Source organism: Antechinus flavipes, chromosome 2 (genome assembly GCF_016432865.1).
Source record: "Antechinus flavipes isolate AdamAnt ecotype Samford, QLD, Australia chromosome 2, AdamAnt_v2, whole genome shotgun sequence".
Taxonomy (NCBI): Eukaryota; Metazoa; Chordata; class Mammalia; order Dasyuromorphia; family Dasyuridae; genus Antechinus; species Antechinus flavipes.
In genome coordinates, this window is record NC_067399.1 from 243,806,893 (window position 1) to 243,832,941 (window position 26,049).

Here is a 26,049-nt window from a genome sequence, read left to right on the forward strand (position 1 = left end):
ATTAATAATTCCTTTTCTTTGTCACGAACATGGCTTTTTGCCCATTTCAATAAGGCAATCCTTAGTTTACCTGGGATTTGAGGAGGAAGCTTGTTTTCTTCTGGACATCTCCTTCCTTATTTTAGAGAGTCATGTCTTTCTAAACCCTGTGATTTTCATTGAGAATTATAGATAGCTCTTCTTTTCAATCTGTCCTTACACCCAGCCTCCTTGACTCTAAGCTGGTTTTTGAACTTCCTTCTAGTCCCACTACATCTTCAGATACAACAAGTTTTGATTTTGAATACTCTGCCTGATGGTATCCAGGATATAATGAGTCCTTTTGGTCAAAGTAGTATATTGGGGCAATATTTGACTCTAACATTCTGTGTTGTATGTTATAACATTGTATGTTCTAAGATCTTTTCTGCTTCTAGCATTTTATGATTATGAATAAAGTTCTGATAGTAATTTTAGGTACCAGTTAGTGAGTTGAAGAGGGCATTTAGGGAGTCCATGCTAGAAAAGAGAGGGGGAAAATGGTCCCAATAGTACCGAAAAAACTTCCAGTGGTCTTCTGTCTAGTCCTGAGTGTCTATGAGATAACTAATACAACAGGAGATTTCAAAAGTTACCCAAGTTTGGATAGTAAAATAGTAGAAATTTCTGCTAATAGATTTGAAAGCTGTATTTCTGATTCAGAGCTATGACCTTCTGTTCTTTTTCTAGGAGAAAAAGAGTCCAAAAGATTTTAAAGAGTTGTTGATTTTTCAGTTTAGGGGAGTTTTTATATTGGAACTAATAGACTCTAAGGGCCCTCAATTTTTAAAAAAGTATAGTAGAAATAACGAAAGAAAGGGAGCAAAAGGAAGTAGATTCTGATTCTGGCTTGACCATTAATTCACTGTGATCTTGGAGCAAGTCATCCCATTTCTCTGAGCATCAGAACTAAAAGAACATGGATATGAAATCAGATAGTAGAGTGCTTGGCACACAGTGAGTACTATATAAATACTATACAATATAAATACTGCTTATTATGATGATCATTAATTACTTCAGCTTTGCTACTTTCCACCTTGTGAGGCAAGTTACTATACCCCCATTACCTTAGTTTTTCTCCCCTATAAAATGAGATATTTTCCCTAGATAAACACGGGCACTCCTCCTAGTCCTAAAATCACATGTTTCTATGAAGATTGCTTAGTCCAGGCTTCCCATTTAGAAAATAGGGGAGTAAATTGACATTGTATCATTTCAATTGGATGGATTTAAGGGAATGAGCTACAGGAAGGGAGCTCAGGGAAATTTCTCACTTATACTATATTCCATTGAGGAAAGAAGGCTGGAAGAATGTCCCTTACACATTCTCCCACCCTCAAATTTAGAGACTATTTGCCATGACAGCCCTTTTCTTTGAACCCACCTCCCTCAGGACCCTCTCCAATCTCATTAGCTGTTTACTTACAGCATGCAGTCTTCAGTCACCTTCCTTCTCTTTACCCCACCCCCTACCCCAAAAAATGTAGTGGTTCCAGAAAAACTGGTACAGACATTCAGGCTAGCCTTGCAGCCTGCGAAAAATTAGCGTGCCAGGCCTCCAAGCTGCCTGCTAATGTTGTGAGATGAAAATTATCCTATAATTGAAGGGGAAACACTTTATTAGGATTATTAAGAAGCTATCCAAGCACCTTTCATCTGGAGCTCTCCACATGCTTTAATTAATTTTCCTCCAGGAAGCCTCCCTCCTCCACAACTCTCTTTTGGAATAAGCCTCCATATATCGTATAGAGAAATTGAGACCTTGGGTAGCCTGAAGGCCAAGAGTTTGGGGAACAGACTGGACTTAATTCCTGAGAAATCAACTTCCCAGTTCAAGGGTTCTTAAGAATTCTGAAAGTAGTAAAAAAGGACCCCAGATCATTGAATTGAAAGGAAGGGAATCATATTGATTAGTGTTTTCTTCCTATTTGAAGAGTATTAACCTGAAGCCCAATTTTCATTTTACTCAAAGATCATAATGCTTGCTATTGGAGATGAATTCTCCTTTCATCTCTGCAATTGCTAGCTGTGTGACTTCGACTAAATCCTTTCACCTCTTTGATCATTTCCCTTCTCCATAAAATAAGGAAATGAAAAATGATTTTAAGGTCCATTGCATGTCTAATATTCTCTGTTCTAAGGTCCCTCCCAGCTCTGATGTTCTATAACATTCATGATTATGATTAGACTATAAGCTTTTAGAGGTCAGGGACTATGTTTTTCCCTTTTACATTTTGTTCAGAATCTAGGTCCAGGGCTATAAAAACCTTCAGGCCATCATTTGGTATCCTCCATTCAGTAGGTCTTTATTAAAGACTGAATTGTGGAAGCTGTTGACCAGAAGTAATATTCACCAGGGGGAAGCTTACCCAATTTGCCATATTCTTTCTCCATCCCCAATTTCCCAAGCCAGACTGATGGCCTCAGTAGGGAGGGAAGTTTGGATTTTGCCAAGTTCTGAACCCACTCAACTCTCATGGGATGGGAGGCACAGCCCCAACTATAGTAGTTTAGAGCTGAGTGGGTTTATTCTTGGCAAAACATGAATTCTCTTTTCTAAGAAAAGAAAAGGGCTTATTAAAAGAAAGAAAAAAGTTCCAACGGTTTCTTGGACTTCAAATGCCTTTTACTAAACAAGATTTTGATGAGTTAAGTATAAGTCAATCGGAAGCACATGTATTAAGTTTCTCTTAAAATAGACACACACTTAGAAGGGAAGAGAAGAAGTACCCAAGGGGAAAAGCATTTAAGTTGCTAGAAACAGGAATCTCAGGCTCCAGGGTTTTATGAATATTTAAACAAAGCAAGACTCTGAACAGGTTGAAAACAAATGTCTCCTCTGAACTGCTTTGGATTTCAGGCCAGAGAAGGTCTTTCCTCTTTGCTTCTCTGTTTCCTGGCCTTGGATTAGGTTGGACAAGCCACAAGGCTGGATAACTGGCCATGTACCTTTCCTGCCTCTGTCAAAAGGGAGAGGAGAGAAAAGGAGAAGGTTGAGAAATTAGGCTCATCCATGAAGAATCCATTACCTTTTGACCATTCTAAAGGAAGTCTCATTTGAATCCTCAAAGTTGTATCTAGCAGACAAGAGACAGACACATCAGAGAGCCAAGATTCCAGTAAGCCGGATTTCTCCCCTAAAGTGGGCTAGTAACAAGTAGCAGTATAGGTTAGTGGAAGGAAAAGCTAGATTTGTAGTCCAAACACCTGCTCTGCCCCTAATAATCTGGGTGATTTTGAACACTTTGTTTCCCATCTTTTGGCCTTGGTTAGGTTCTTTATAAAATGAGAGATTCAGACAAATCATTTTCAACAGGCTAACATTCGATGATCCTTGGGAGAACTTAAAGGGTCGTTGTCTGCATCAGTACAAAGAACTCCCTGACTATGCTGCATTTTGAGGTAGAAAGGGAAAGGGAAAAGATGGCGTGCACATATGAGGTGGGACTCTATACCTGTCTGAATCATTGGACTAATTATGTCTAAGACAGAGTGGGGCTTGAGTTATTTGAATAACTGTCTCTGTTCTCTTTGTCAGCAGGTCCCTGTTGCTGATGAAAGCATATGCCCTGTGCTTTCTGTTCTGTCTTCATTGCTCATTCCTAGTGTTTTTTTCTCTCCTATACTCCAGAATTCCTTCCCCCTCAATTTGTTGAAATCTTGACTACTCAATTCAACAAACATCTACTGCTTGCTATGTGAAAGGCTCTATGTCCTATGCACAGATACACATGTGCCAATCTTGAAACCCAAGTTAGATGCTTCTATTCCATGAAGTCTTCCATGGTGGCCTTCCACTCCTGGGCATCACATGGACTATACCTGTCACATACTTTTTTGCTTTACTTTATATTATGTTTATATCTTATCACTTGTCAAAAAGATACGTTTTAAGAAAGCAGAAACTTAAAGCTTATTTAAATTTTGAAGCTCCCTAGTGTTCTATATACAGTAGGTGCTTAACAAATTTTTTTGTTGAATTGAATTCAATGAAATTGGATAGATAGTTTTACTGGACATGCATGGGGACTCAGACTATAATTTATTGATATAAGGTACTCCTGAATAAGGAAACTGGGCACCTTCCTTGTTTTTTGTAGTTTTAGATCAAGAGTTCCTAATCTTTTTTTTTTTTTTTTTTTGTATGTGTTATGGACTTCTTTGGCAGTTGGATAAAGCTTATGGATACTTCCTCAAAATAATGTTTTTAGATGCACAAAACAAAGTACATCAGCTTACAAAGGAAGCCAAAGGATAATGGAAATAGACATGTAATTTTTTTTCTCACCCAAGTTCCCAAACTTCCTGAAATCTCTCCATAGAATCCTATGACCCCAACCCTAATTCCTTAACTAAGGTTAACAACTCCTATCTCAGGACCTCACTAGAGAGCCTTGAAAGGTTAATGTTACAATAGCCAGTATGTGAAAGAGGTAAATTCCAATCTTCCTTGCTTCAAGACCAGCTCTTAGTTTCCAAAAACTATAAGCCAGGGAGCCTGCTGATTCCCTTTCCCTATCTGACTAAAAACATCCCATGAGTCCTTAAAGGCTCAGCTGAAGATCCACATACTCCATGAAGCTCTCCCTGAATTCTCCCTGTTCACTCATCAATCTTTGGTTTCTTTAACTTCCAACAACACTCTCAGGCTGTATGACTAAATTTAAAATATAACGCTATTCCACATTATATTGCCTATTGTTGTTCATGGGAAAATAGCTGTAGGGTAGTAGAAAGAGTGCTGAATCTGAAGTTGGCACATCTGGGTTTGAATTCTGACCTCCACAGCTTGTTGCTTCTACTACAGCTGTCATCTGTGTGTCCCCCCCACATACAAAGTTGAATTCCTCCCCTGGGAGATTGAGTTTTGATAAATGAGCTTCCTCCTCTTATTTTGCTGGACTCCACCCCAAGACCCATGCTCTGATTGGTGAACTTCTGATTTATCTTGATGGAGCACTGCAGATTTCCATGACACTTCCTGTTCATCTCCTCGAGCTGCCTTTCTCTACTCCTCTTCCAGCTCCCTGTAGGTATTGTCTTTTTCTAAATAGGCAGGAAGCCAAAGGAGCTGTTAAGTGTTTACCATGTGCTACGTATAGATTATACTTAATCCTGGAGTTACAAATACTAGTAAAAAACAAAGAATCTTTGGAGTCAAGCAGCTTACTTTCTGATGGGTAAAAACAACAAATAAAATATAGATGAGGAGCTGGGGATGGTACCAGGCAAAATGGAAGTGATGGAGGACCTCATCAAGGAGAGAAAGGGGCCATCATATTGTAAACTTTTTTTCCTCCCTCCCTTCTTTCCTCCCTTCCTCTTTCCTTTCTTTCTTCTCTCCCTTTCCTCCGTCCTTTCCTTATTCTTTTCTTTCTTTATCTCCTTCTCCTTCTTTCCTTCTTCCCTTCCTTCTTCTCTTCCTCCCTTCCTTTATCCTTTCCTTCCTTTCTCCCTCCCTTCCTCTCTCCCTTTTCTTCCTCTCTTCCTTCCTCCCTCCTTTCTTCATTCCCTTCCTTCTTCCTTTCTTTCTTTATCTCCTTCTCCTTCTTTCCTTCTTCCCTTCCTCTCTTCCTCCCTTCCTCCTTCCCTTCCTTCCTTTCTCTCTCCCTCCTTTCTTTCTCCCTTTCTCCCTCCCTTTCTCTCTCCTTTTCCTCCCTCTTTCCCTTCCTCCCTCCTTTCTTCATTCCCTTCCTTCTTTCCTCCTTGCCTTTCTTCCTCCCTTCCTATATATCTAAATAATTCAACTTCTTTGCATTTCAGCTTTTTTCTTTGAAAAAAAAAATGAGGGAATTGGACTAAAAAAACCCAAGATCCTTTTCAGATATAAATCTATGATCTTATCTAGGAAGACAAAACTATGTCTAACCTTTTTTTTCTGCATCTCTAAGTGTAAATTTGTTAATTAATTTACTAGTTGGTGGGGAAAATTAACTTACAAGAATATATCTTCTGGGTTTGCAAAATTGCTTTACAGGTATTTTCTTATTTAACCTTCCTTACAACCCTAGTGAGGTAGGAGCTATTATTACCTTCATTTTACAGCTCAATCAATCATCTGACAAGTATTTATTTGGAGCCTACTAAGTGCCAGACATTGCCCTTAGCACTCAGGATACAAAGGCAAAAGTCAAATTATTCTTGCCCTCAAGGAGCTTACATTCTAATGGATGAGACACAATAGGTACAATACAGAGAGAGATAAGAGTGACTTGCCAGGGTGATATGGCCTTCCTGACTCAAGGCCTATTCACCCTTCATCAGAACAGGCCTGGGAGGCCAGACCAGCCCTGGATCTGTCACTAAGTCGGGCAGGCCCTCTGGGCTCTGTTTTCCCTACAGGTAAAGGAGGAGGGGCGAAGGAAGGGACCGGCTATTCTCCAGTTCTCCCTAGCTGGGATGCTGTACTTCCTGATGGCTTTGGCCTCCGGGGCCTCCTCAGCCACTGAGGTTCTGACAGCCTCTGGAACAAGACAAGATGAGGCTGCAAAAGGGGGAAGGCTCAGACAGGTGTGTCTGTGGGTGTCACACGGGCCTGAAAAGGAAGCCGCCTGTAAACTTGGCCTGGCAGCTGCTGTCCTCATTTTCACAAGCTCTCTTCACACTCGACATTAGCAACCTGAAAAATGAAAAGATAGTAGGAATCATGCAACTTGTAAAGTCGCTGAGCACTTAGGAAAGAGAGGATCCACGTGTTTTGCCTGGGGAAGAGTAAGTGCTTGATTATAAAGTACTTTTTTTTTTTTTTCCAGTCCAGAGCAAAAGGACCCGCCTTTGTCCTGGAGGCAATGTCAAGTTGTTATCCAAGAATGAAAATTGATATTAGTTCTATCTGTACTCTGTTGATCTTCACTTTAGTGCTCCTCCAGGCTAGCAAATAAGAAAATACAGTTTCCTGAATGTTTAACTGGTGAAACTCAATAGTTTAGAGTTCAGGCAAAAGTGGTAGCTTCCAAAATCTGTTTTTGCTATTGGTTTTCTAGACTTGGACCCAAGAGGACTTGAGTTTGAATTCTGTCTGGAATTCCTATACTAAGATTGTGACCATGGGACAATCCTTTAATGTTTGTGATCCTCAGTTTCCTCCTCTGTGAAATGGGGATAATAATATAGCACCTACCTCACAGGGTTGTAGTGAGGGTCAAATGAGGTGATCTGTATAGAATGCTTTGTAAAACTTCAAAATGGTATGAAAATACTGAGATTATTTGATCCTAAGGTTTCTGACTAAGAATCCAATGTCTTCCCTATACATTCTACCACTTTTCTAAAAATTAGTCATATCACTAAAGCTGAGAAAGCTAGGACAAAACTTGTTATCCCACAGTCTCTTTGAACTGTTCTACCTCATTTTCCCTGCACTAGGTTCCCTGAATTGTTCTATCTCAGTTCTGCCTCAATCCCCCTAGTTGTAAAACCTCCCTCTGGTCCATTAAGACTCAAGATAAGGGAGAGATTAGACTTCCTGGCTCCTTCTACTCTCAGGAATTTGTGACACTATCCCTCTAAAATATTCCAAGAGATAAGACTATCCCAGATACTTCACTGACATCTTTACTTCTGTTTATTCAGACGTCCTGACTTTGGCTTTTAGTAAGAATTTACAGCCTCTCCCCATCTTATCTGTGAAGAAGTTTCCCGCTTCTTTCCCCTTTCTTTGTTTGTAAAAGGTATTTAAGGGTTTGGGATTCTCCCATACATCGCTGGATTCTTTGAGATGATAGTCTCGTCCAGCTCTGGGACCAATATGATCCATTGGTTCCAGTATATCTCTCCATTTAATAAACTATTGAATTGGTCTCTAATCTCTGTCTGACTGGATACTTTGAGATGAGAGTCCTGTCCAGTCAATTAGGCTCTCCCAATTAATAAAATATTAAAAACTCTCTAATCTCTCTCCTGCCTCAGTTTCTCCAGCATTACAAACTAAGTTCCTGTGACTCTTTCAAAGAAAAAAATATCAGGGAGGGGTTTTGGAGTCAGACAAAAATTCAGATCCTGACTCTGTCATTCAATATCTAAATGATGAGACAAATCATTTAAGTTCTGTGGGCCTCAGTTTCCTTCTCTGTAAAAAGAATGCATCAGATTAGATCACTTCTAAGGTCCTCACTAGCTTAAATCATGTAATACTAGGATCATTGATCTGATACCCTTCCAACTGAGTTGTTTTCTCAGAGATGGTCCTGAGTTCTAGCAGGATATTCTAACTGGATTTAAGCATAGGATTATCCTGAAACAATTTCCAGTATTGTCCCAGCAATAGACAGTGTCTACTTTACTAGGACCAGTTCAGCTAATTATGGAGAGATTTCCTCTTTGTGATGGATTTTTTGGCCATAGCAACATGCCTGTTGTCTATCATAGTCAATGTGCTCTTTAAATACATCATTGCAAGACTAAAATAATAAATAATGAAATAAAACAATAATAAAATAATAAAAAGCATAGTCATCATGATAGTGAAACCATGGGAAGATGACCATCATCTCATAATGGCAATTAAAATGATGTTTTATTGAATTGTTGAAAGTACTTTATAAAGACTGTGTTAATTTGAGTTTCATAACAAGCTTATAAGGTAGATAAATGCAAGTATTATTACCTTCATTTTACAGATGAGAAAAATGCGGTTAAAAGAGGTCAAATGATGTTACCAAGATTTTACAAATATTAATTGGAATATTCAAGATTCAAACCCAGGCCTTTTGTAATTCAGACATGTATAACATTATTGGATTGCTTGCCATCTAGGGGAGGAGGAGGGAGGAAGGAGGTGAAAATCTGAAACACAAGGCTATGCAAGGGTCAATGTTGAAAAAATTATCCATGTGTATGTTTTGAAAATAAAAAGTTTTATTTAAAAAAAAAAAAAGAAATGAAGGGTGATATAAAGCCCTCTTGTCTCAATTTGTCATTAAGTAAGCAGTGACTACCTACACAGAATGATGCTGGACTCTGTGAGAAAACCAAGATCTTGCCCTCAAGGAGGCTGCATCCAATGCCAAAACTTTTGTTTAAGGTACATACACAGAATGCCTGAATTTGCCATTCAAGGTCGTCTTCTCATTTGAAATCACTTTCTTTGTATTTTCTCCTCTGGTTTGTTTCTATGATTCATGTCCAAACAAGACATTTTTTGATGCCAGAAAGAACAAATAGGAAGGGGGGAGGCAAGGACAAGGGTTTCCATTTTGAAATTTCTATTGCTAATTTCATTGTCCAGGATGGGGGTGGAGGTAGGAGTAGCAAGAGTAACAAGACTGAAGATGCTGTACAATAGGAACCTCAGCAAATATGCATCAACTATCTACTATATATCTAATCCTGTCCTCTGTGCTTGGGACATACAAAGAAAATAAATCCTATTTCCTCCCTTCCTTCTCCCCCAAAGGAGTTTACACACTAATATGGAAGATTCCAGCATAATCTTATTATAGAATTTCAGATATGGAAGTGATTAAAAACCAACAAGCCTAATTTGCTCAATTAACAGAAGAGGAAATAGAAACCCAGAGAATCTAAATTACTTATCCAAGACCACACAGCATATCTAAGATTCAAACACAGATCCCACTAACTTTAAGTCCATAGCTCTTCTTCCTTCCACTCCAGTGTAGACTCAATCCAACATTTACTAAACATTATATGTTTGGTACTGGGAATACAAAAACAAAGTAGAAAAACAGTTTCTGCCTCTACGAAGTTGATATCCTAATATAGTCATATAACAAATATTCATGGATTTTTACATTGATGAAGATCTTAGAGGTCATTGAATCCAATGTTTTTGGATTGAATCCAAAGATGTTATTGATGAAGAAACTGAGATCCAGAACGGTAAGTGCACATGCTATAGTAAGGGCCCCATGATTAATAAGTATCTGAGGTAGGATTTGAATTCTGTCCTTCTTGCCCCCAAGTCTGGCATTGTCTCTAATACAAGTAAATGCAAGGTGTAATGGAGGAAGCTGGAAACACTAAAAAATGGAGGCAATCATTTTAGACATTTTTCTGAACAAATTGCAAGGTGATGGGAGATGGAATATGAAGGAGCAGCTAGTGAGTTAATTTGGCTAGAATATGTGAAGGAGAATATCTTTCCTTCTCCTTTCTCTGTTCCTTTGTTGTCACCATTCCCTAAACTTTGAGAAGACTCACCTTACTTTCCTAGTCTATGATATCCTTCCCTTTTTTTTGAAGACAGTTCAGTTACTATCTTTTCCATTAAATGATTCCCTTGACCCACAGTGAAAGTGAATGAAGTGGATAAATATTTGTTTGAACTGGCTTTGTTGAATGTCTTAAGTATCAAAGGAGAAACCCAATGAAGGGCTGTGGGAGGTTTGAGGAGGAAGAGATCATTGCCAGCTGGAAAGTACAGATATGTATTCTGGGAAGGCTTCCTGAAAGAATGATCATTGGAGCTGAAAAAGAACAATTTAAACAAGTGGAGATTGTGTTTGGGTAGACAGTACAGCATAAAGCAGCGCATGGAGTAAGAGAGTGACAGAAGATCAGTGAATAGTATTATGGTTCAGTTTGGCTGGAATCTAGTATATAGAATCTTAGAATTGGACCAAGGTTTTCCTAACTCTATGTCTGGTGATCCATTTATGAAGACTTACATAAGACAAGTCTGGAAAGGTAGGTTGGAGTCAGATTATGAAGTATATACTAGTATATATTAAGATAAGAAGTTGGCATTTGATTTGAGATCCAGTGATGGACTGCTAGGTGCTACAATGGCTAGAATGTTGAGCCTGAAGTCAAGATTCATTTTCCTGAGCTCTAATTTGCCCAAAGACATTTACCAGCTGTGCAACTTTAGGTAAACCCTGTTTGCCTTAGTTTTCTCCTAGGTAAAATAAGCTGGAGAGGGAAATGGCAAACCATTCCAGTATCTTTGTCAAAGAGCAATAACAAACAAACAACCCAAATGGAGTCATGAAGAGTCAGGCACAACTAAAACATGACCAAACTATAATAACAAAGGAATCACTGAAGATTTTTATGTAGAGGAATTGTCTGGACACTCTGTTGTATCAAGGAGATTACTTGGATGCCCCTGTGAAGGAATCAAGAAAGAAGGCAGAAGCTGAAACCAGGAGATCAACTAGGAAGCAGTTACAGTGGTCAAAGGAATTTGTTGAAAAGGGAGGGGAGAGTAGAAAGACAGAAGAACCTGGAGAGTTTATGGGACATTGGATTTGGACATGGCTAATGGACCATCCAAACATTCTCTTTGAATAATGGAAGGGTGATTTCTGAAAGAAAACAGTTTCTTGGGTCTTAATTTAAAACCTCTTGTCATAAAACTTTAAGTAAACATATGTGTGTGCACACATATGTGTATGTATATGTATTCATGAATACATATATACATGTGTATTGTGCATCACACACACACATATGAATTGGCATGAATTGAACACACTAGACTTCATCAAGAACCAAAACCAGCAATGGGATGCAGCATATTAATGTTTATGGACAGAGGATTGTACCCAATGACCTTTCATGGTGATTTCTTCCATGCCTATGCTTCAGTGACTATTTATGCCTGATTACTCATCAAGAAAAAGCAAGTGGGGAGGGGAAATTATTTTTCTCTACTATATGAGGGTTTTATCATGTACAGCTTCTATTTAGGCATCTAGAAAGTTGGGGGGAAGATCTACCAGGGATCCTTTAGATCAACTCAGGAAGAGGAAACTGAGTCCAAATTGGGGAAGGGTATATAAGAATATACCTCAAGATTGGCGAGACTTATATGAACTGATGCTAAGTGAAATGAGCAGAACCGGGAGATCATTATATACTTCAACAATACTGTTTGAGGATGTATTCTGATGGAAGTGGATTTCTTCCATAAAGAGAGCTAATTCAGTTTCAATTGATCAAGGATGGACAGAAGCAGCTACACCCAGAGAAAGAACACTGGGAAATGAATATAAACTGCTTGCATTTTTGTTTTTCTTCCCGGGTTATTTATACCTTCTGAATCCAATTCTCCCTGTGCAACAAGAAAACTGTTCGGTTCTGCAAACATATTGTATCTAGGATATACTGTAACCTATTCAACATGTAAAGGACTGCTTGCCATCTAGGGGAGGGGGTGGAGAGAGGGAAGGGAAAAATCGGAACAGAAGTGAGTGCAAGAGATAATGCTGTTAAAAATTACCCTGGCATGGGTTATTAAAAGTTATTAAAAATAAAAAAAAAGAATATACCTCAAGCTTCCTCAGAAACAAAAATTTAAAAAAAGGAATAAGATCAAAGGAAAAAACATATCAGATGTGAAATCATTGGTGATTTCATCGTACAGTTGGGTCATGGGTTCATTTGGCATTTTTTAAAGTATTGTTGATTAGAGTGAACAAATATCACTATTAGTAGCAAGTTAGTCATCCTGGCGAAGGCATTAAGGCTCATGGGAAGCTCATGATAGGGTAAAGTGAAGTCCACTGGATTAACAATACAAAGACTTATATGTTAAGTTTTTACCCTACCACTGTCTGTTTTGATCATGGATGAGTCATATGATTTGTCTCAGTTTCCTCTTCTGCAAAACAAAATGAGCAGACAAGGTGGTCTCTAAGTTTCCTTCTAGCTCTAAATCCTGTGATCTACATATAGGAACTGCACACATCTGATTAGGTACAATGAAAGAGAGTTGAATAAAAATATGTTTTAAATCTATTTAGAGATTTTAAGCCAATAAATTTTCCATCCATAAAATTTGGTGGGGAAGCAGACTCTGCGTCTCTAACCTGACAATAGCCGTTCCATTGAAAGGTGCTTGCTTGTGACTTTTCTGCCTAGTATTCTGGTTACCTAAGAGCATGCTCCCTTGTTTAGGTATTAACTGCTCTACAAATATTGTCCCACTCCTTAAAGTTAGTTTCATAGAATGTTTAATGCAGCCTAATGAGGAGTAGAGGGACAGGAGGGGGCGGAGGGCAGTATCCCTTTATACGTGTTGGATAAGGTAAATGAGACCAAATAAAATGCAGGATTAAGGCAGGCTTGAGCTTGAAGCCATAGAGGTATAAAGGGGCAGGATTTATTGTTGACTTACATTTTTCAATTGGGTGTGTACAATGGGTTTGCTGAGGATTTATGTATCACATCAATTGGTTTGCATCTCGTGCCAGGTCCCATAGCCTGACTACATACCAGAAGCCTCCTTCATACAATAGAAGACTCACTTTCACCCCAATGTGCAGCAGTGAACACAGTTCCATATTCCTTCCATGGAGGTTAGGAGAAATAACAGCTTCCTTGAGTACACTGAGGAACCAGAAACTTTTGTAGTAGGGATGAAAATATAATTGGAAGGTGGGTAATTGTTCAAATCACTTGCTTCTTCTTCGGAAACTATTATTGACCTTTTTCTAATCTTGGCCAGGAAGAGCCACGTGGATTATTAACTTCCTTTATCCTATAGGTTATTATGACTTGCAAGGTATAAAAATAGTAGTGCCTTACCATAGTTCTATGAGGCAGTAGAGTTATTTTACAGGTGTGGGAACTGAGACTCATTGACATGCCCTTAGTCATCTGGCTAGGAAATGGTGGGTCTGTGACTAGAACTTGACTGCAAGGTTTTTGTTCTATTCACTGTCAGTCCTACATTCCGAAAAACATGATTTTGAGAGACAATTGTTTGATTCCTTATTTTGTTTCATTTATTTAAAAAAAAAAGAGAGTGACTGGGATCATTTAATTTCTTTTTAATTGAGTGTCTATGGCAATGAATGACACATTGGCTAAGCACCTGCTAAAATTTGTGGATTGTTGAAAAGAGTATTGGTTATTTTGGTCCAATTCCCAGTGGAAGATGAGACAACCTCCCCTCCACAGACTGGGAAGATTCTCATGATGTCAGGTGACTGGAGAGTTTCTGAGGCTCTGGCTGCAGCCTCTCCCTACCCACTTTCCCCAAAAGGGTAAGTTTATAATAACAATATCCCACAGCTATTTAGACACACCCTATTGAATGTTGTTAATCTGGCTGATGAAAACACATCATTAGGGAAAATGACTGGGGTAGTTGGTGATTCTGGTACAATACTCTAGATAAGTGGATCAATGGTCAAATTAGGATATAATGGAATATTAAGGATATAGTGAAACATATTCAACAAATATGTATTAAGTGCTTATATCCTGGGGACATAAAGGAGGAAATGAAAGTACCTGGCCTCAGAGAACTTATATTCTATTGTAATGATGTATTGATAATATTAGTAAGCAATTTGGAGACTTTGACCAGGATAACTTGATCAGAAATACAGATTAGATGTTTTATATTTTTACAAGGTGTTTTCATATTCATAATCTTATTTGGCCCTCATTACAATTCTGTGAAGTAGATAGGGGAAGTAATAATATCTTTGTTTTATAGATGGCAAAACTGAAGCTTAAATATGTGTGAAGCAAATTGACTAAAGTCATGTAGATGGGATGTGACAGCATGACTTCAACTTTCTTTTTGATCCAGTGTCCTGTGCTTGTTTCACTACTCAACTATTTCTGTTCTCAAAACCACAGTGCAGGTCATTCACTGCCTTCTTAGAATGGTACATTTTTTAAAATAATGGTATGATAAACAACTTTTATTTCAATAGTATTAAAATCAACATATTGGGATGTTCTGAATTAATACTCAGATCATTAGTTATATAATCCAGGAGAAATGATAAAAGGAAAATAGCTGAAATATATCTTTAAAAATATTTTTTGTTTTCAATTGCAAATTTTCTTCTTCCCCCACCTTCCAAAAAGACAAAAAAAAAAAAAAACTGATACATATGAAGCCACACAAGCCATATTTTCATATTAGCAAAAATAAAGAAAGCGGGAAAAATTATGCTTCATTCTATTCTTGGAATCCATTTTTCTCTCTGGAGGTGGAGAGCATTTTTCATCATGCTTTGTTGTATTATATTGTTATATATTATGTTATATTGACTGGAGTAGATAAGTGTTTCATAGTTGATTATCATTGCAATATTGTTATTTCTGTGTACAGTGTTTTCCTTGTTCTTCTTTGTTATCAATTCATGTAAGTCTCCCCAGGTTTTTCTGAAAGCATCTACTTCATCATTTCCTATAGCACATAGAATGGTAGAATCTTACAGTTGGAAGGGACCTTAAAGGTCCTTTCATTTGATTTTTGCCTAAAATAGGAATTCCATTTACAATGCCCTTTCCAGCTTGGTTATTCATTTGTTTGGCAGACTTCTCTGTTTAGAATTTTTAAAGCTCTTCATGACCTGCCTCCAGCCTACTTTTCCAGCCTTAAAAGACATTATTCCCATTTCTATATTCTCTGGGTTGGCCAATTTGATTTTGCTCTTCTCATCTATGATACTCCATTTCCCTTCTTCATGTCTTTGCAACCTGCTGTCTATTCCCTCCTCACCTCCCTGGTTCTCTTCAAAATTCAGCTCAAATATTCCTTCTCCATGAAGTTTCTTCTGCAGTAAACAGGCACTACAATGGATTAAAAAAAAATCCCTATTTTCCTCAGTTTCCTCATCTGTAAAATAAGCTGAAGGAAAAAAAATGGGAAAAAATACAATCACTTCAGTATCTTTCCAAGAAAATTCCAAATGGGGTCACAAAGAATGGGACTTGACTGAAATGATTGAATAACAATAACAACTATTATAGAGTTTTCTAATCTGAGTAGTCTGTGGATCTCCCTCTCTGCTGAGATACCTAAAATCCCATGACTCTTCCTGAGAGTCATCTTTCTCCATGGACTTACTTGCCTGGAAGCTGGCACCCAGCTATGCTGGGTTTAGGGCTACTGAAACCATGACACGTACTTTGCCTTCACTTGAACATATGAAAGCTGGTGACTCACTGAGGAGTCACACTCATTTGGGAGAGAGGCAGGAGAGAAGAGAAAAAGAATCAGCTTCTGCAGGTGGCTCGAATGACCCCTGAGGTTTCTGTGGGAGGAAGGACTGGGGAGAAGACCCAGGCAGGTCCCGGTCAAAAGAAAAAAGCAAAGTCAGGAATTTACAGAGCACATAGAAAGGTAGTTTATTGCAGATCTCTGATGTGTGAGTGTGTAGATGTGTGTGTATTTTCTTAAAGAAAGGAAAGAAAATTGGAGACTTCCATCAAAGCAAGTACCAGCATGTGGATGGAGTTAAGACCGTTTTCTTGCAGTTCTGGCAATGTTTAGACAAATACAGGCTTGCACAAAAGAAATAGCCCACGGGCTGAGGGTGGGGGTGGAGGTGGGAAGAAGACTGCTTCTGTGTGATCTTCATAGAGGCCCATAGAATGTCTGTCCTGGCAAGAGGGACCGTAGTGATCACCCTTCTTAACTCTTTCATTTTATAGATGGAAGTTAATGACTTATCCAAGGTCATACAAGAGTTCCTCTTTTAGTCCAGAAGAAGACCTAATTCCCCTATCATTGCCACCCAGCAGCAAATTATATCTGTGTCTGTGTGTGACGGTCAAGGAAAAGTAGTAGTAAGAGTGAATTCCTTCTATGTAGTGGTGTTGATTTCAATTTTGGGTTTTCACATCAAGTCAGGAAAGGTTTTCTCTTTATAGTTTGTTAATTGTATAATAAGAGGCAGCATAAAGTAATAGAGCACTGGAATCAAAATCAGAGATCTTAGATTCAAAATCTGGTTTTACGTCTAACATGTATGATATTGAACAATTCACTTCCCACAGACCCTCAGTTTCTCATCTGTCAAATGAGAGGATTGGATTAAATGACATTTAAGACCTTTTCTTCCTTCCTTCCTTCCTTCCTTCCTTCCTTCCTTCCTTCCTTCCTTCCTTCCTTCCTTCCTTCCTTCCTTTCTCTTTCTTTCTTTCTTTCTTTCTTTCTTTCTTTCTTTCTTTCTTTCTTTCTTTCTTCTTTCTTTTCTTTCTTTTCTTTTCTTTCTTTTCTTTTCTTTCTTTTTCTTTCTTTCTTTTTCTTTCTTTCTTCTTCTTTCTTTTCTTTCTTTCTCTCTCTCTCTCTCTCTTCTTTCTTTCTCTCTTCTTTCTTTCTTTCTTTCTTTCTTTCTTCCTTTCTTTCTTTTTCTTTCTTTCCTCAGATAGTTTTTGTTTTTTTATTAAAGTTTATTTTCAAAATATATGCACTGATAATTTTTCAACATTGACCCTTGCAAAATCTTGTATTCCAAATTTTCCTCTCCTTCCCCCATATATAATCCATGTTAAACATGTTAAAAATATATGTTAAATCCAAGATATGTATACATATTTGTACAATTATCTTGCTGCACAAGAAAAATCAGATCAAAAAAGGAAAAAAAATGAGAAAACAAAATGCAAGCAAGCAATAACAAAAAGAGTCAAGATGCTATGTTGTGATCCACACTCAATTCCTACAATCGTCTTTCTGGGTGTAGATGGCTCTCTTCATCACAAGATCATTGGAACTGGCCTCAGTCATCTCATTGTTGAAAAGAGCCACATAAGACTCCTTTCTGCTCAAAAGTGTGGCCTCTGGCAGAAAGGACTCTCTTCTCTTTTGTTCAACCCCTTTCCATTACCTCCAGAGGCTGTATGACACACACACCTTTGGATTTCTAAATTTAGTCTAGATATTCTAATGTTCCCCCACCAAGAATAGGATATAGTATAACATGAGGCTATTTCTGAAAGAAAAAAAGCTATATACAGAAGGTGCCTAGTGAAAAATAGACTCTGTGTGTGTGTGTGTGTGTGTGTGTGTGTGTGTGTGTGTGTGTATTGGTTGGAAAGGTGGAGGAGAAAAGGGAGGGAGTGAAAATGGGATCTGTGATGTTAAGAGTAACCACAGAAGTTAACTTTCTTTGTCTTCTTGTAGAAATTGAGTGACAGGCAGTGAAACCTGATCTGTTGATCTGAATGAATGAGAAATGTCAGAATAGCCTCTCTGAATTTCTCTCTTATAGTGGGTATCATGCATAGGGACAAGGACACTGGTATGGTTCGGGCAAAGGCCAATGATGTTTTTTAATAATTGAAGCTTAAAAAAATATGAAGATTAGTCATTTTCTCTGAAGGCAAGGGATATGTATAATATTCAAATCCTTAGTTGATTGAAAGAAGCTAGAATCCAGTTTGTTTATTTTTAAAGTATTTTAACAGTGTCCTAAACTCACAGATGGAAGAGACTTTGGATGTTATCTAATCAAGAGAATTCACTTGATTTACCTAAGATCACACAGATAAGTAATAAGTAGTAGAGCTGGTGTTCACACTCAGGTCCTCTGACTCTTAAATCCATTGCTCTTTCCACTCTACCACATAATCAAATTACTGACTGCTTTAGAAAGCAAGATTGTGGGAAGATTTCATTAAGCCTTTTAGAACTAGTGTTGTAGAGGATAAAATAACGAGATACAATTAGGAATTCTTGGATTCAAATACAGCTTCAGGCCCTTTATCAGCTGTGTGACACCAGGCAAATCACTTAACCTTATTTGCCTCAGTTTCCTAATCTGTAAAATGAGCTGAGAAGGAAATAACAAACTACTCCGTTATCTTTGCCAAACAAACAAACAACCCCCCTAAGAACAACAACAAAAAAACAAGGAAACTCGAAATGCCCTAAAGAGTAGGACTGTACTAAAATGACTGAATAACATGTATTAAGTAAGAAGCAACAGTGAATCTTATCTTGTTTACCTGGGTTTAAACCATCCCTGTGTAAACCAGTCATGGGAAGCTAAGTAGTACATTATAAAAAGTCCTAACCAGTTTATCATTTTTTCTTCTGTTTCCCCATCTGCAGAATGAAGATGCTGAATTTGATGATTTCTAAGGTGTCTTTCAGGTCTAACATGTTAGACTGTGGGATATAGACAAAATATGTTAGAAGTTTCCTTCTAACTTTTATTCTCTATGTTCAGTGTAGTGAAAAAGTCACTGGATTTCGAGGCAGAAGATGTGAGTTCAAATGCTGACTTTGTCACTTAGTACTCTATATGGCCTTGGACAATTCATAACCTCTCAGGACCTGTTTCCTCATTTGCAAAAAAGGATTTTGGACTGGATGACCTCTATGATTTCTTATAGCCCTGAATTGATCTTGTGATCATCTTGTGATCTCATAGGTGTCTCCAGGCTCTAATCCTATCATCCTTTGATTTGTGCAGAGATCTCTAAAAGTTCTGACATTCCTTGATCAAATATGTCAGGTCCTGCCTATCTCACAAGGTTGTTATGAAGATCAGATGTGATAATGGGATAAAATGTAAAGCAATATATGAACCTCAGGTATTACTAATAAGTTTAAGGACTTGTGCCCAGAGTCCATAGAATTGTTGTACTTACCCCTCTTGAGTGGAGTTGTTTAAAAAAAAAAAATCACAAAACCAGGATTGGTCCTGTGACAATTCTATGTATTTTTTTTTTTTTTCATTTCTGAAACTGGCAAGAAGGACTTAATCCAAATAAGGGCAGAGCCAGGAGGAAAAGGGTGTGTCTTCCTTTAAGAGACCTGTATAAAGAAATCCTATTCACTGCCTGAAAAGGCCAGTGTTTAAGGGAGCATAGACCTGCCAGGACAGGTCTGATATGTATGATGACCCCTTATGGTAGATTTTTTAACTTGTAATTTTCACCCCTGCCCTGTGAAGGAATCTTTCCAAAGCAAAGTCTGAATCTTCAATTGCAAGTTCTGCTTTGCTGCCCAGGATGCTTGTCCCCTAATTGCTTTTTCATTTCTCAATGTCCTAGAAGGGAACCATTCAGCAGCCAAATTGTCCATTCTGCTGCACTCAGTCAGGACATGTATAAATCAGCTCCAGAAGGAGCTACATTATTATGAATATCTACGTAAACTTTCCTTTTCATTTAAGATTTATCATCTTGTCAAGTTGCTTCTGTTAATAATTGGTCAGTTTAAGGGCAGCTAGATGGTGCAGTGGATAGAGCACCAACTCTGAACTCAGGAGAACCTGAATTCAAATGCGACCTTAGACACTTAACATGTCCTCACTGTGTTACTCTGGGCAAGTTACTTAATCCCAAATGTCTCACATAAAGAAAAAAAGAAAAAAAAAGAAAAGGACTAATAACTGGTCACTTTATCTGGTGATAAAGGATAAACAAAAATTGGTTTCATGGAAAGAAAATTATCATTGCCCCTCTTGCCTTTCTGGTATATGTATATATATGTGATTATAGGGTAGTTGAACTATATAGAAGATATAATTAAACAATTATATGAAGTCGCTAATAATAAGAGAAATGAAAATCAAGACAACTCTAAAGTTTCATCTCGTAATGGAAAAATGGTCAAGGTGACAAAAGCTGGAACACTGTCAAAGGGGATATAGACAGACAGACATGCTAGTGGTAGACTAGTCAATTAACCCAACCATTCTGGAAAGTAATTTGTACTTAATATTTGTTTTTTCTTTAATGGTGACAAATGTCTAAACCTTTTGAGACTGCTCAAATTTTATTGCTAGACACATTTCCTTCTTTGTAGAAAAAAAGGCCTCCTAAGTACCCAAATATTAAAGTATCGCTTCTTTTTTGTTTTTAAAGCATTACTTCTTATAGAAGCAATGAATTGGAAACAAATAAAATGTTCATTAGTTGGGGAATAGAGAAACAAATTGTAGTATCTGAAAGTAATGAAATTTTACTTTGTAGTCAGAAACAATGAAGATGAAGAATTCAGAGAAACATGGGGAGATTTAACATGAAGTGATGCAAAATGAAGGGAATAGATGAGATGTTTACTAAGATGAGAATTTATATCATTACCACCATAATGTAAATGGAAGGAATACTAAAATAAGACCAAATGCTAGATAAAACAAACTTGGCCCAGGGAGAATTGAAAAATAATGAATCTCTTTTCCTTTGTTACAAAAGCTGATGACACCAGTGACGATTTCCTATTACCAGTGATGACAGAGGAGGAGGGAGAAGTATATTCAGAAATGAATATGATATTTTTAAAGGGCATTATTTAAAAAAGAAAATAAAATTCTGGGAAATCTGTATATAATGAAAAGAACCCTGATCTGGGAGTCAGGAAATAGGAATTTTCCAGTTTTTGCTCTGCTTACCTCATAGAATTAAGAGGACCTAGTGAGATAAAGATGTGAGATTTTAAAGGGTTATTGTTATTATTATTTTGGACAGAATGCTATTAAGGCCTCAACTTTGGTGACATCCTTCCCAGGAGTATTTGTATTTTTAAAAAGAATTTAGAAATAGTAATGCTAATCAAAAGAAATGAATTCCTAATGGTGATTTTATGGTTTGAACTTACAATTTATCCACCCTCTCTTTCTTGCCTATATTGGCTCTGCCTCCACCCCCTGAAATAGATGTTTCTTGGTCCAGTTCTAAACACCATCTTGAGAATGCCCTAGTGAGATGAAGCCAGATAGGGAGGACTGAATGAATGATAGCCTTTTAATTCCAATCATCATGAAGCACACTGACAGGGAAAAGGTGTGACCATCTATTGCCATCCCTCTGTCTAAGAAAAGTCGCCTCCAGCCCTTGATTTCTTAGCAACTGTTTGTTCTGGAAGCAAGAGCCCACAGGAATAGCTACCAATTAAAATAACAGAGTTTCAGGTGACAAAATTTGCAGATGCTGAAAACATTTAATAAGGGATAGGTTTGGGGTTGGGGGAGGGACAAGGAAGAAAATAGGGACCTTGTCTCTCTGAGAAGCCAACAAATATAGGGTCTAGTTACTAAAAAAGGGAAAAATTACTGGCAGAATTTCAGACACTTGCCTCTCACCCTTTGAAGTGTCTAGAGGCAGTGTGACTACCTTTAAACACCCCCTCCTATATCCTTCATCGCAGGAAGACTTCAGGACACTGTCTTTTACCAAGAGAGACTTGCACAGATATGTTCTGAACTGAGGGATTTGGTTTTGAGTACACAGTTAGAAATGAGGAGAAAAAGGACTGAACTCTTAAGAAATCTGACTATGAGAGGCTATTGTTTGTCCTCCATTTTTGAAGAGGATCAATGATAATACTTAGTAATATCCTGGCTCGTGGGTGAATTGGATTTAAGCAAGGCAGAGTTGCCCAAATTCATCAGTCTCACTCTCCCTTCCAGAGTCTTCAAGTTCAGTGACAGGACAAAAGTGAAGTTGGCCAGCCATGGCTGGGATGCAGTGAATGTCTTTGATATCAGACCAAGTTCTAAGCCCTTCATATCACCTGCTTCAGCTGCCATCATGGCCCTTGGAACAAATTGTTCTCATCGGTTCATTCCAAAGGGGAAAATCTTCACATATTTGGGGTAGACATCCCCTTAACTCCTCAGTGGGTTTGAGAGCTGTTGGTTATCCTCAACTTGGTTTAGTATCTAATTGGAGAAGATTTTACCTGAGTGTAAATGCTGTTACACAGCTGCTTCAGCTTCTTGGAGCCACACCTGAGAGTTGGGGGGATTGGTGGGCCACCGGAATTGGAGAGCAGCCCTAAAAAGGGTTCAGCAAGCCCTCCCACCAGAAGTGCTCATTGTCTCTGAACACCCCATATACCCTGTGTGTTATAGATAAAAAGTTGTTGGACTTCATGTCTGGACGATCTGCGTTTGAATTCAGCCCTTGACGCTAACCTGGACAAATCAGTACTCTCACTATATTTTCCTCATCCCATAGAATGAAGAGATTGGATTTGGTAACCTCTTATATCGTTTTTATTTCTAAATCTATGACACAATGCTTCTTATCACATTAGGGAAAACAGAAAGAGAAAGAGGAGCACTATAACTGTATCGCTATAAACATTTATTAAGTCCCCTCTATGTGACAAGGCATTATGTTAAATGATAGGGATACAAAAAGAGGAAAAGATGGTTCTTGCTCCTGACGATCTCACAATCTAATGGAGTAATAGGAAAGTTAGCCAAAGAATACTTGGAGGTTGGTCCTATTCATTTATTTAAGAAACATTTATTTAGCACATTCTATGTATAAGTCACAATGTACTAGGAATACAAAGATAGATATCACACAGATCTTGTAGGGCTCACAACCTGATGGTGGAAAGGAATAGAAACAAATATAGAGATCCTGGGCTTGGAGTAGAATACCTAGGCTGAAATACTGCCACAGGTTCTTATTTATTAGCTATGTGATCCTAAGTCTCAGTTTCCTCACTTGAAAATTGGGGATAATAATTCAGAGTTATAATGATACTAGAATGATGTCATGTATGTAAAACACTTTACAAGTTTTAAAGCCCTATATAAATGTGAGTATGTAATGGGTGCTTCAAATGTATTTGTTGAATTAAATTTATTCCTAGGATCATATAATTTAGAGTTGGATGGGTTTAAAGGGAGCAACTAGTGCAGCCTCTTTCTTTTCCAAATGTATAAACTGATACCTAAAGAGATAAAATGATTAGCCAGAGATCACAAGGAATCAAATCTTTTGCTCTAGATTTGACTCTCCCTCTCACCACATTGCTTTCCTCATCAGTTAATCAATAAGTATTTATTAATTTATTAATTATCAAGTCCCCTTTATGTGTCAGGCACTGTATTAAGTGCTGGGTATACAAAGAGAAGCAAAAAGATAGTTACTGCTCCTGAGGATCTCACAATCTAATGGAATAGAATGAAAGTTAGCCAACGAATACTTGGAGGATGGTCTCATTCATGTATTTAAGAAACATTCAGCACATGCTATGTATAAGCTACAATGTACTATGAATACAAGGATAGATGGATATTATATAGATTTCACTCTCAAAGGACTCACAATCTAATGGTGGAAAGGGATAAAAAGAAAGAATTATCTTACAAAGGAGAAGGAGATAAGTGAAAAAGAGATGTCCAAGAAACTTGCTGGGAGAAATCTATAAAATGAAGATATTGGGCCAGATGACTGCTGAGGTCTCTTTCCTGTTTACTAAGTCTATTTTGGGGGGAGAAGGAATATCTCTTGTGCCAGTTATTCCAACCCAAATGAAGTAAGGCTAGGTTGTTGACCTCCCAGACATGGCCACTACATAAAGATGGGCTGACCCAAGAAAACATTTTCCCAGGAGTCAAAGAAGTTGCTTGATTCTAAATCTCAGAGGTCTATACTTCACCTCACAAATACCCAGGGACTGTGCTTGCAAACAGAAGGGTCAGGGGAGAAAGGGGGCCAAGGGCAGTCTGCTGGCGATGAACCCAGCAGAACATGACCATGAGCCAGCAGGGAAGACAGATGAAAAGCCCTGAATTTATGCCAAGCAGGCAGGCAGCCATGCCCCCAGATGTCTGGACTGGCAGTCATGACAAATTGGGTGGGGGTGAGGGCATGCTCTGACTTTTGGCATTATGGTCTTACAGCTGCCCAGGATTGGGAGCATCTTTAAAGGGGAAAGGTCAAAAGGAAAAGTCATGAAATAGACAAAATAAGGGACATTTCTATTGCTTCTTGCAAGTAAATAAAGATTCAGGCCTGCTAGCAATTGTACATGTAGTGACTTCCTTTCTTGTCTGCTCAGGAGGTCTGACTAGTCCCAAGATTTTTATTTTTGTTTTTTCCTATTTCAAAAATTCAGTGATTAGAAGTAGATGTTGAGAGGAGGCAATGGTTTTAGTATAGATGCTACATGTTTGGGATCCTCTCTTTTAGAAAAAGGCTTTGAAGATGCAAGGACCAGAACAATTCTTCTTGCCATTAATTGAACTTACTTGCTCTTAGGAGAATCCAAGCATTATCCAATTCTATACAAGCGTCCAGTGCACCTCTAATGATAAGAGGACCTGTTGGCCAAAGAAGATGACCATCTGCTCAAAGGAGATGGAATATTTACCTAAATGACCAAAACCCCCTGAATCTTAGGTTTTGGTCATTGCTCTTCTTTATCCTCTTCTATCTTCCCAGATTTTCTACTTCTACCTTCCCAGATTTTAAATGGACAGATTCCTGATTTTCTATGGCTTATAGATTTAGAGTTATAAGGGAAGTTTAGAAATCTACCAGTTCAGTCCTCTATTTTATTAATGAAGAGACTAAAGTCCAGGAAAATCAAACAACTTTAACCAAGATCACACAACTAGAAAACAAAAGATGAACTTCAAACTCAGATCTTCTGATTCAAAACTCAGACATTTTCTACCACATCATCTGGTCTTTAGATGAGTCTGGCCTTGCTCCAAATAGGTGGGAGGGATCTTCGGACCCAGAACAAAAGTAGTGCTGGAATTGGAAAAGACCCCATAGAAGGGGCTTTAGAAATTTCATCTTCAAAATAAGGAAATAGTCCAAGAAGGGTAGAATGACTTGCTCAAGGTAACACACCTCAATGAAAAAGCTCAGATTTTTGATCTGATTTTTCTTTTACTATCCCAGAGATCATACTCCATGCTTTTATTAGTGATTTTAATAAGAGTCCAGGTATTCTTCATTTCCTCAACTACAACTTCCTTGGAGTAATACTCTATTTTAAGGAAGCAGCCTAGCTTACTCCCTTGGGGAAATGAAAATGTATAACACCTCTCTCTTTACCAAGAGGCAGCCCCAGAGATGGTCCTAGTGAGAGTGGTAGTGGTGGTGATGAAAGCAACTTCCTAGTCCCAGGTGTGAAGGAAGCTCTAAACTGGGGGTTAGAGAGGGAGGAGGAGAAATCAAAGCTCTTCAGTGAGTTGAATTGTGCAAGCTCAAGAAAAGCTAGGTGGGCTCCAGGACATGGTGGACAAGGCATTTACACATTCAGCTATGTTTCTAGTCTTTATGAATAAATTCTGTAGGCTGGCTGCTAGGGGTTAGTCTTTCCCTGGATTGTTACAAAAAACATGTATGTGTACTCCAATCATTCTGAGGCAAGGGCTGGCCTTTCCTATCTCATGGCTTGGCCACCTTCCCCTTTTTGCTGTCACAGTTCATTCTTCTACGCTCACTCTATTTTCATCTATCTTTTATGCAATTTGCAAAATAATCTTCCTAAAACATAGGTCTGATCTTGTCACTCTCCTTCAATGGAATCTTCATCAGCTCCCTATTGTCTCTGGGATGAAATATAAACTATTTATCTTGGCATTCAAAGTTCACAATAAT